At 37.9% G+C, this 10585-nt stretch overlaps 11 non-coding genes across 11 annotated transcripts in view; all 11 read right to left on the bottom strand.

Moving 5' to 3' along the window:
* Positions 1–27, bottom strand: part of LOC145857086 (5S ribosomal RNA) — a 119-nt gene extending 92 nt beyond the window's left edge. Inside the window, exon 1 of the ribosomal RNA XR_014377979.1 lies at positions 1–27. This exon is cut by the window's left edge and continues 92 nt beyond it. This is a non-coding gene — a ribosomal RNA (5S ribosomal RNA).
* Positions 28–436: 409 nt separating this feature from the next.
* LOC145857085 (5S ribosomal RNA) lies at positions 437–555 on the bottom strand. Its single transcript, XR_014377978.1, has one exon. It is a non-coding gene; the product is annotated as a 5S ribosomal RNA (ribosomal RNA).
* Positions 556–6506: 5951 nt separating this feature from the next.
* On the bottom strand, positions 6507–6625 carry LOC145885907 (5S ribosomal RNA). Its single transcript, XR_014397491.1, has one exon. It is a non-coding gene; the product is annotated as a 5S ribosomal RNA (ribosomal RNA).
* Positions 6626–7034: 409 nt separating this feature from the next.
* On the bottom strand, positions 7035–7153 carry LOC145881851 (5S ribosomal RNA). Its single transcript, XR_014393420.1, has one exon. It is a non-coding gene; the product is annotated as a 5S ribosomal RNA (ribosomal RNA).
* A 139-nt stretch (positions 7154–7292) lies between these two features.
* Positions 7293–7411, bottom strand: LOC145883027 (5S ribosomal RNA). Its single transcript, XR_014394599.1, has one exon. It is a non-coding gene; the product is annotated as a 5S ribosomal RNA (ribosomal RNA).
* Positions 7412–7550: 139 nt separating this feature from the next.
* LOC145857084 (5S ribosomal RNA) lies at positions 7551–7669 on the bottom strand. Its single transcript, XR_014377977.1, has one exon. It is a non-coding gene; the product is annotated as a 5S ribosomal RNA (ribosomal RNA).
* A 139-nt stretch (positions 7670–7808) lies between these two features.
* Positions 7809–7927, bottom strand: LOC145884996 (5S ribosomal RNA). Its single transcript, XR_014396576.1, has one exon. It is a non-coding gene; the product is annotated as a 5S ribosomal RNA (ribosomal RNA).
* Positions 7928–8336: 409 nt separating this feature from the next.
* On the bottom strand, positions 8337–8455 carry LOC145881850 (5S ribosomal RNA). The gene has a single exon (XR_014393419.1). It is a non-coding gene; the product is annotated as a 5S ribosomal RNA (ribosomal RNA).
* Positions 8456–8594: 139 nt separating this feature from the next.
* LOC145857083 (5S ribosomal RNA) lies at positions 8595–8713 on the bottom strand. Its single transcript, XR_014377976.1, has one exon. It is a non-coding gene; the product is annotated as a 5S ribosomal RNA (ribosomal RNA).
* Positions 8714–9122: 409 nt separating this feature from the next.
* LOC145857082 (5S ribosomal RNA) lies at positions 9123–9241 on the bottom strand. The gene has a single exon (XR_014377975.1). It is a non-coding gene; the product is annotated as a 5S ribosomal RNA (ribosomal RNA).
* Positions 9242–9380: 139 nt separating this feature from the next.
* On the bottom strand, positions 9381–9499 carry LOC145857081 (5S ribosomal RNA). The gene has a single exon (XR_014377974.1). It is a non-coding gene; the product is annotated as a 5S ribosomal RNA (ribosomal RNA).
* Positions 9500–10585: the final 1086 nt, after the last annotated feature.

Raw genomic sequence — 10585 nt, 5'->3', positions numbered from 1 at the left:
CGTACCCAGGCTGGTATGGCCGTAAGCGAGAAACAATCTCTTGCTACAACATATATAGTCAAAGTGAGTGTGATAAACAGACATTGCATTTTCACCAATTAGATAAGCAGCTTGAACTTTGTGTCACTGAAAAAGTAGAAGAAATTACAAACACTGTTCCCATCACTTTTTAGCACAGGTAGTTGGATAAAATACAAACTTTATTTCCTTTCATCATTTGAACAGGGCAAAGGAGCACAAAGCACACACAAGCTGCATTCAGCAACAATATTCTTGTTTGTCTTATAAATACAAGGCAGATGCTAATTGAAAACACAAGGAAATTTGATCCTATTAAAAAGGCAGGAAGCTGCATTTAGTCAATTCATCATTAAATGCTTACTACAAGGCAGTGTTGCTGATGAAATAGTGCAGGGGCACACCCTCGTGGACAAAATGCTTACAGCACCTGGTATTCCCAGGCGGTCTCCCATCCAAGTACTAACCAGGCCCGACCCTGCTTAGCTTCCGAGATCAGACGAGATCGGGCGTACCCAGGCTGGTATGGCCGTAAGCTAGAAACAATCTCTTGCTACAACATATATAGTCAAAGTGAATCTGATAAAACAGACATTTAGTCAATTCATCATTAAATGCTTAATACAAGGCAGTGTTGCTGATGAAATAGTGCAAGAGCACACCCTCGTGGACAAAATGCTTACAGCACCTGGTATTCCCAGGCGGTCTCCCATCCAAGTACTAACCAGGCCCGACCCTGCTTAGCTTCCGAGATCAGACGAGATCGGGCGTACCTTTTTTTTTTTTTTTATCTTTTATTATGAAAAAACACATAATATTTACAATATTCAAACAATAATAATAAAAAAGGATGAACAATTCATCCTTTTACAAAATCAAAAAAGAAAAGAAAATAAAACCAATTAATAATTAAAAGCAATTTTTCCATTTCGATCAATTTCGATAAAAGTGCTCCCCCACACAAACAGTTTTTCAAAATTACATCCTCCATATTTATATATTAGTTCAATATCTTTCTCTAAAATACTTTTAAATAAAACCTCCACACTCACAATTTTCCCTTCATAATGTCCTAAATTCCTTCTTTGTCTTACAGCGTATCTAGCATGGCTAAGAACAAAATTCATCAAATTAATATTAAAAACTTTGCTTTTCCCATTTATACCAAATAGAAACAACCTCCTCCACTCAATCCCATTTACAATATCTTCTCCCCAATGTTGTTCTAAAAGCCCCTTTATAAACTCATGAAACCCTTGTAATCTACTACATTCAATAAAAAAGTGCATAAAATTTTCCACCTCCGTACCACAAATATCACATTCTCTTTTAATGTCTCTATTTATTTGATGTAAAACCACGTTCGTAAAAATCCTATTATGTTTCAATTTAAAATCATTATCTTCACATTCTATAGAATTATATTTGACATTGACATTCTTCCATATTGATTTTACATCTATATTTACAAATACCCTAGACCACACTTTTTCTGAAGCAGGAGCTTTTATCTCTCTTAAAATACATTTTTCATAAATCTTTTTAACTTTCAAACCTGATAAAACATGTTTCTCCCCATTACTTTCATAATATAAAACCGGTAAACCCTTAGCTCTCTCAACCACCTCTGTATTTATTAAAAGCACCCATTCTTCAGGAATACACCCTAAAATTCTCTTATACATATTATCTACTGTAGTTTTGCTTATTTCATCTTCCACTTCACAAACATTATCATAAATCGCTTGTACAGTAAGGAACCCTGGAATGACCTCGTATAAAATATCCCCAATCTGTCTCATCCCAGCCCTCATAAAATATTTACAAAACAACATCTTATTATTATATTGTATCTTGGGATTTAAGAAAATTGGCTGATTTAAAATATTGTCTAAAATGGTACACTCATAATAAATATTTGGTAAAAACTCCCCCCAAGCTTCAAACACTTCTCTATAAAACAATGGTATATTACTTAACATTTCTTTTTTCATGCACATCAATAAACCATTGTCCCCCATCCTCCCAACCTCCTGCAAATACTCCTTAAAAAATCTTTTCCATCCATAATCTAGTTCACCATATAAATATTTCCGTACCATTTTAACTCTAATTGCTTTTTTCCTTACATTTAAATCCACCAAATTCAAACCCCCCTCCTCATAACCTGCAATCAATGTTTTAAAAGAAATTTTCGCTCCTTTCCCATCCCATAAAAAATCAACTAAAATCATATTCATTTCAGATAAAACCCATTCTGGTACATCTAAAACGTTCATGACATGAATAAAAATTGACATCAGCAAGGAATTTACAACAATTACTTTCCCTTTTAATTTCAAAGCCCTCCCCCTCCACATATTTACTACCTTCCTAACTTTGTTTATAACCCCACTCCATGTCAGATCCCTAGCTTCTTGTTCCTTCACCCCTAAAAACACACCTAACACCTTAAAATAATCATTTACCACCTTAAAAGGAAAAGTCCCCTCATTATTCTTCCCAACATACATTATTACTGACTTCTCCATATTCACTTTAGCTCCTGAGGCTTTCTCATATACTTTAAAACACTCCATCACCCTTTTAACACTTCCCTCATCTCTGACTGTAATTGTGGTATCGTCTGCATATTGATGAATTAAACTAAAACCTCCTTGCGGAGTCTCTACACAATTTATAAAATGATCTTTTTTAAGGTATGCCGCTAAGGGTTCTACCGATAAAACAAACAATAAAGCTGATAAAGGGCACCCCTGTCTCACTGATCTCTCAAGAATAAAAGAATCTGTTAAAATCCCATTACATTTAACCCTACTTTTAGCCTTTCTATATAATAATTTTATCCATCTTATAATTCCATTTCCAAACCCATACTTTTCCAGTACCCTAAACATAAAATCATGTTCCACCCTGTCAAAAGCTTTATTAAAATCTATACTTAAAACAATTCCCCCTATCTTATCGCTATTCATTTTATTTATCACATCTCTAAGTGTAGTTATGGTATCTGCTATATCTCTTCCAGGCACAGTATAATTTTGTGTAGGTGCTATAATATCATTTAAAACCATCTTCATCCTATTTGCCAGTATCTTAGCTAAAATCTTATAATCTGAGTTTAATAAACTAATTGGCCTATAATTTTCTAATTTCAATTTACTCCCCTTATTTTTATATAAAATCGATATCAGCCCTGTCACCATGGAATCTGAAACAGTATTATTGTCTTCCATATATTGATATACTTCTAATAAAATAGGTGCTAAAATACTTTCATACATTTTATAAAACTCTGCAATTAGTCCATCTACTCCAGGACTTTTATTTATTTGTAAACCCTTAATTGCATCTTTCACTTCATCCATTGTTATCTTCCTATCACACATTTGCTTATCCTCAACACCAATTTGCACATCAACACTACTTAAAATCTCTTTTACACACCCCTCATCCACCTCCCCTTTCTTAAATAAATCCTTATAAAAATTCTGTACCGTTTCTAATATCTCCACATAATCATTTACTACTTCACCCTTTACATTTTCAATCTCACTAATATATGATTTCATCTGTTTAGTTTTCTCTAAACCAAGAAAAAACGACGTACATTTCTCCCCTTCTAAAACATATTTTGCCCTACTTCTTATAATTGCACCCTTACACTTATCTATTTCACATTTGCTCAATTTTTCTTTTAAATCTAAAAACTTTTCAATAGTATAATCAGGATCACTATCACATTTCTTCATTTCTTCATTCAATTTTGTTCTTAAATAATTTTCTGCTCTTGTCATCCTACTCCTCTGCTTCCTTGCATATCTAATACTAAAAACTTTTATTTTTTCTTTAACATTTTCCCACCACTTGCACTTATCATTCCCTTTTTGCTTATCCTCCATTTCATGTTCTATCAAAGATTTAAGTTGTTTCCCGTATTCCTCATCACCTAGATACCCTGCATTCATACACCATATTCCCCCCCCTTTCCTTTCCTTATCTAACCCCACCGAAAATGTTAACCCAGCATGATCACTAAAAGTTGTAAAAATATATTTAATATCCTTCATAAAATTCCTTAACCCTTCATTTACTAAAACCAAATCTATCCGTGTCTGTTTCAATTCCCCTAAAACCACCTGCCTTCTAGAAAATTCTCTCTTATTCGGATTCTCCTCCCTCCATATATCAATTAAATTGTTTTCAACCATCATCTTCCTTAAAACCCCCCTAGATACGTCACTTCTAAAAATAGCTCCCCTTGTCATATCTAGTCTATCCATTTTTACATTAAAATCCCCAACTAAAATACAGTTTCCCTTGCACCATTTCGCTAATTCTAAAAATAAATTCCTTCTCTCTATTTCATTATTCGGCGCATAAATATTTATAATCCTAAAAACCCTACTCATATATTCAAAATCTAAAATTAAAATCCTCCCATTATTATCATTATATATCTTCTTCACATTTTCTACTACATCCTTCCTTATTAAAATTGCAACCCCACATGAATTCCCCCTACCATTGTTTACATAAATAAAATCCCTCCATATTTTCTGAATTTCTAAAACACACATATTATCCCAGTGCGTCTCTTGAATACATAAAATATCAGAATTCTTTATGTGTACTATTCTATTAAATTTTCCTATTGTTCTCAACCCATTCGCATTTATCGACATTATTGTTACCATACTAATAAATAATAAAATTATAAAATATAATTTCATTATCCTCTACCTTTTATCCAGTTTCTTTCCTCTTCCACCCTTTCTCTCCCCCCCCTCCGCTGCTTTCCTCTTCCTGTATCCTCCTCTCATTCTTTCAAATTTTTCCCCATCATCCGAGTCCGATATCTCCTCCAAGTCCATTTCATCCAGCCAACTTTTCTTCTTTACACCCTCATCCGTTGTGCTCCCCGTGTTCATCGCCGATTCTGGAATGCTCGTTGTGCTCCCCGTGTTCTCCGCCGTTTCTGGAATGTTCATCTCCGTCTCACGTGTAGTAGTCGTTGTGCTCCCCGTGTTCATACCCGTCTCTGTTATTGTCATTAAACTTAAGACCCTCTCCATTTCTTCACCCCCCGAGGTACTTGTTTGTGCTGTGCTTTCCCCCAAAACCCGTGAGTCCCCCGTGCTTCCCCCCAATCCACTTCCCCTCTCCTCCTGAAAACTCCACCTTCTTATTTCCGAATCCATACTGCTCCCAATTTCGTTAATCTTCTGGTCTTCTTTCTTCTCCCTTCTTCCTTCCTCCGTCTCTCCACCTTCCACCACGTCCTCTCCTCCATCTTCTTCTCCTTCTTGCGATGATACAACTGCTTCCTCGAATAGTACTTGACTCCCCTCTTCAGTCATAACTTCTCCACAGTTGCACTCCGCCAATCTCTTTCTGCATCTTCCACAAACATTCCTTTCCTTCTCTCCGACACACTCTCTCGCATAATGGCCTTGATTGCCGCACTTGAAACACTTGAATTCAGGGCAATCTTTAACTATGTGCCCAGGTTGTATGCACAATCGACAAACTCTGACCTGCTTGTCATGGATCACCCTGAAGTATTCAGCTCCTTCCAGCGTCTCAATTTTTGTGGAATATGGCAATGATTTTACTTTTTCCGTAAATTTAACTTTACAAAACCGTGTTCCGTCAACCACCTCCGTTCCAGGCCAAACTCTCCTCCTTATCTCCGAGACGGCCGTTACTCCCCAGCTACTCAGCTTGTCCAGTATAACTTTGTCTTCGATGTATACCGGGAGATTCATAAAAGACACCACCAATTCATTTACATTCACATCTCTCGCCATAATCCTGGTGTCCTTTATCCTTAAACCGTCCATTAGCCGTTCTTTACCTTTTCCGTTTTTCATCGTAATTTCATACTTCTTCTCGCCTTTCATTCGGCATCCCACCACCTCTCCACACATCTCCTTAATTGCTCGCAGTAATTCCATCGTCGTCATCTTTTCTTCTCCCACCAACTCAATTGCCACCGTGTATTCTTTGCCATATTTCATTCCTTCTTTATTTTCGTTTTCCTTCCGTTGCGCATTTTCGTTGTCTTTGTCCGTTCCGTTTGTCGTTGCCATGTTGTCCGTCATTGTAAATCAAAAATGAAAGCGAAAAAACCTCCCCCAGGCAGCAAAACTGCAGGGGGGGAAAACTAAACAAAACTAAAAACTATCCAAATAAAAAAACAATAAATTATATTGCAAAAACCAAAAAAAGAAACGAAAATAGCTCTCGAGCAAACACTCTCAAGCAAACACTCACAGCTCAATTACTCGCACCTGTCGTCACTTCTCCAATCAAGGATTAGCGCCCCCAGGCTGGTATGGCCGTAAGCGAGAAACAATCTCTTGCTACAACATATATAGTGAAAGTGAGTCTGATAAAACAGACATTTAGTCAATTCATCATTAAATGCTTAATACAAGGCAGTGTTGCTGATGAAATAGTGCAAGAGCACACCCTCGTGGACAAAATGCTTACAGCACCTGGTATTTCCAGGGGGTCTCCCATCCAAGTACTAACCAGGCCCGACCCCGCTTAGCTTCCGAGATCAGACGAGATCGGGCGTACCCAGGCTGGTATGGCCGTAAGCGAGAAACAATCTCTTGCTACAACATATATAGTCAAAGTGAGTGTGATAAACAGAGATTGCATTTTCACCAATTAGATAAGCAGCTTGAACTTTGTGTCACTGAAAAAGTAGAAGAAATTACAAACACTGTTCCCATCACTTTTTAGCACAGGTAGTTGGATAAAATACAAACTTTATTTCCTTTCATCATTTGAACAGGGCAAAGGAGCACAAAGCACACACAAGCTGCATTCAGCAACAATATTCTTGTTTGTCTTATAAATACAAGGCAGATGCTAATTGAAAACACAAGGAAATTTGATCCTATTAAAAAGGCAGGAAGCTGCATTTAGTCAATTCATCATTAAATGCTTACTACAAGTCAGTGTTGCTGATGAAATAGTGCAGGGGCACACCCTCGTGGACAAAATGCTTACAGCACCTGGTATTCCCAGGCGGTCTCCCATCCAAGTACTAACCAGGCCCGACCCTGCTTAGCTTCCGAGATCAGACGAGATCGGGGGTACCCAGGCTGGTATGGCCGTAAGCGAGAAACAATCTCTTGCTACAACATATATAGTCAAAGTGAATCTGATAAAACAGACATTTAGTCAATTCATCATTAAATGCTTAATACAAGGCAGTGTTGCTGATGAAATAGTGCAAGAGCACACCCTCGTGGACAAAATGCTTACAGCACCTGGTATTCCCAGGCGGTCTCCCATCCAAGTACTAACCAGGCCCGACCCTGCTTAGCTTCCGAGATCAGACGAGATCGGGCGTAGCCAGGCTGGTATGGCCGTAAGCTAGAAACAATCTCTTGCTACAACATATATAGTCAAAGTGAATCTGATAAAACAGACATTTAGTCAATTCATCATTAAATGCTTAATACAAGGCAGTGTTGCTGATGAAATAGTGCAAGAGCACACCCTCGTGGACAAAATGCTTACAGCACCTGGTATTCCCAGGCGGTCTCCCATCCAAGTACTAACCAGGCCCGACCCTGCTTAGCTTCCGAGATCAGACGAGATCGGGCGTACCCAGGCTGGTATGGCCGTAAGCGAGAAATAATCTCTTGCTACAACATATATAGTCAAAGTGAGTCTGATAAAACAGATATTTAGTCAATTCATCATTAAATGCTTAATACAAGGCAGTGTTGCTGATGAAATAGTGCAAGAGCACACCCTCGTGGACAAAATGCTTACAGCACCTGGTATTTCCAGGGGGTCTCCCATCCAAGTACTAACCAGGCCCGACCCTGCTTAGCTTCCGAGATCAGACGAGATCGGGCGTACCCAGGCTGGTATGGCCGTAAGCGAGAAACAATCTCTTGCTACAACATATATAGTCAAAGTGAGTGTGATAAACAGAGATTGCATTTTCACCAATTAGATAAGCAGCTTGAACTTTGTGTCACTGAAAAAGTAGAAGAAATTACAAACACTGTTCCCATCACTTTTTAGCACAGGTAGTTGGATAAAATACAAACTTTATTTCCTTTCATCATTTGAACAGGGCAAAGGAGCACAAAGCACACACAAGCTGCATTCAGCAACAATATTCTTGTTTGTCTTATAAATACAAGGCAGATGCTAATTGAAAACACAAGGAAATTTGATCCTATTAAAAAGGCAGGAAGCTGCATTTAGTCAATTCATCATTAAATGCTTACTACAAGTCAGTGTTGCTGATGAAATAGTGCAGGGGCACACCCTCGTGGACAAAATGCTTACAGCACCTGGTATTCCCAGGCGGTCTCCCATCCAAGTACTAACCAGGCCCGACCCTGCTTAGCTTCCGAGATCAGACGAGATCGGGGGTACCCAGGCTGGTATGGCCGTAAGCGAGAAACAATCTCTTGCTACAACATATATAGTCAAAGTGAATCTGATAAAACAGACATTTAGTCAATTCATCATTAAATGCTTAATACAAGGCAGTGTTGCTGATGAAATAGTGCAAGAGCACACCCTCGTGGACAAAATGCTTACAGCACCTGGTATTCCCAGGCGGTCTCCCATCCAAGTACTAACCAGGCCCGACCCTGCTTAGCTTCCGAGATCAGACGAGATCGGGCGTACCCAGGCTGGTATGGCCGTAAGCGAGAAACAATCTCTTGCTACAACATATATAGTCAAAGTGAGTGTGATAAACAGACATTGCATTTTCACCAATTAGATAAGCAGCTTGAACTTTGTGTCACTGAAAAAGTAGAAGAAATTACAAACACTGTTCCCATCACTTTTTAGCACAGGTAGTTGGATAAAATACAAACTTTATTTCCTTTCATCATTTGAACAGGGCAAAGGAGCACAAAGCACACACAAGCTGCATTCAGCAACAATATTCTTGTTTGTCTTATAAATACAAGGCAGATGCTAATTGAAAACACAAGGAAATTTGATCCTATTAAAAAGGCAGGAAGCTGCATTTAGTCAATTCATCATTAAATGCTTACTACAAGGCAGTGTTGCTGATGAAATAGTGCAGGGGCACACCCTCGTGGACAAAATGCTTACAGCACCTGGTATTCCCAGGCGGTCTCCCATCCAAGTACTAACCAGGCCCGACCCTGCTTAGCTTCCGAGATCAGACGAGATCGGGCGTACCCAGGCTGGTATGGCCGTAAGCTAGAAACAATCTCTTGCTACAACATATATAGTCAAAGTGAATCTGATAAAACAGACATTTAGTCAATTCATCATTAAATGCTTAATACAAGGCAGTGTTGCTGATGAAATAGTGCAAGAGCACACCCTCGTGGACAAAATGCTTACAGCACCTGGTATTCCCAGGCGGTCTCCCATCCAAGTACTAACCAGGCCCGACCCTGCTTAGCTTCCGAGATCAGACGAGATCGGGCGTACCCAGGCTGGTATGGCCGTAAGCGAGATACAATCTCTTGCTACAACATATATAGTCAAAGTGAATCTGATAAAACAGACATTTAGTCAATTCATCATTAAATGCTTAATACAAGGCAGTGTTGCTGATGAAATAGTGCAAGAGCACACCCTCGTGGACAAAATGCTTACAGCACCTGGTATTCCCAGGCGGTCTCCCATCCAAGTACTAACCAGGCCCGACCCTGCTTAGCTTCCGAGATCAGACGAGATCGGGCGTACCTTTTTTTTTTTATCTTTTATTATGAAAAAACACATAATATTTACAATATTCAAACAATAATAATAAAAAAGGATGAACAATTCATCCTTTTACAAAATCAAAAAAAAGAAAAGAAAATAAAACCAATTAATAATTAAAAGCAAGTTTTCCATTTTGATCAATTTCGATAAAAGTGCTCCCCCACACAAACAGTTTTTCAAAATTATATCCTCCATATTTATATATTAGTTCAATATCTTTCTCTAAAATACTTTTAAATAAAACCTCCACACTCACAATTTTCCCTTCATAATGTCCTAAATTCCTTCTTTGTCTTACAGCGTATCTAGCATGGCTAAGAACAAAATTCATCAAATTAATATTAAAAACTTTGCTTTTTCCATTTATACCAAATAGAAACAACCTCCTCCACTCAACCCCATTTACAATATCTTCTCCCCAATGTTGTTCTAAAAGCCCCTTTATAAACTCATGAAACCCTTGTAATCCACTACATTCAATAAAAAAGTGCATAAAATTTTCCACCTCCGTACCACAAATATCACATTCTCTTTTAATGTCTCTATTTATTTGATGTAAAACCACGTTCGTAAAAATCCTATTATGTTTCAATTTAAAATCATTATCTTCACATTCTATAGTATTATATTTGACATTGACATTCTTCCATATTGATTTTACATCTATATTTACAAATACCCTAGACCACACTTTTTCTGAAGCAGGAGCTTTTATCTCTCTTAAAATACATTTTTCATAAATCTTTTTAACTTTCAAACCTGATAAAACATGTTTCTCCCCATTACTTTCATAATATAAAACCGGTAAACCCTTAGCTCTCTCAACCAC

Source organism: Salmo salar, chromosome 08 (assembly GCF_965601325.2).
Source record: "Salmo salar chromosome 08, fSalSal1, whole genome shotgun sequence".
NCBI lineage: Eukaryota > Metazoa > Chordata > Actinopteri > Salmoniformes > Salmonidae > Salmo > Salmo salar.
This window is presented reverse-complemented; position numbering and strand designations above follow the sequence as displayed.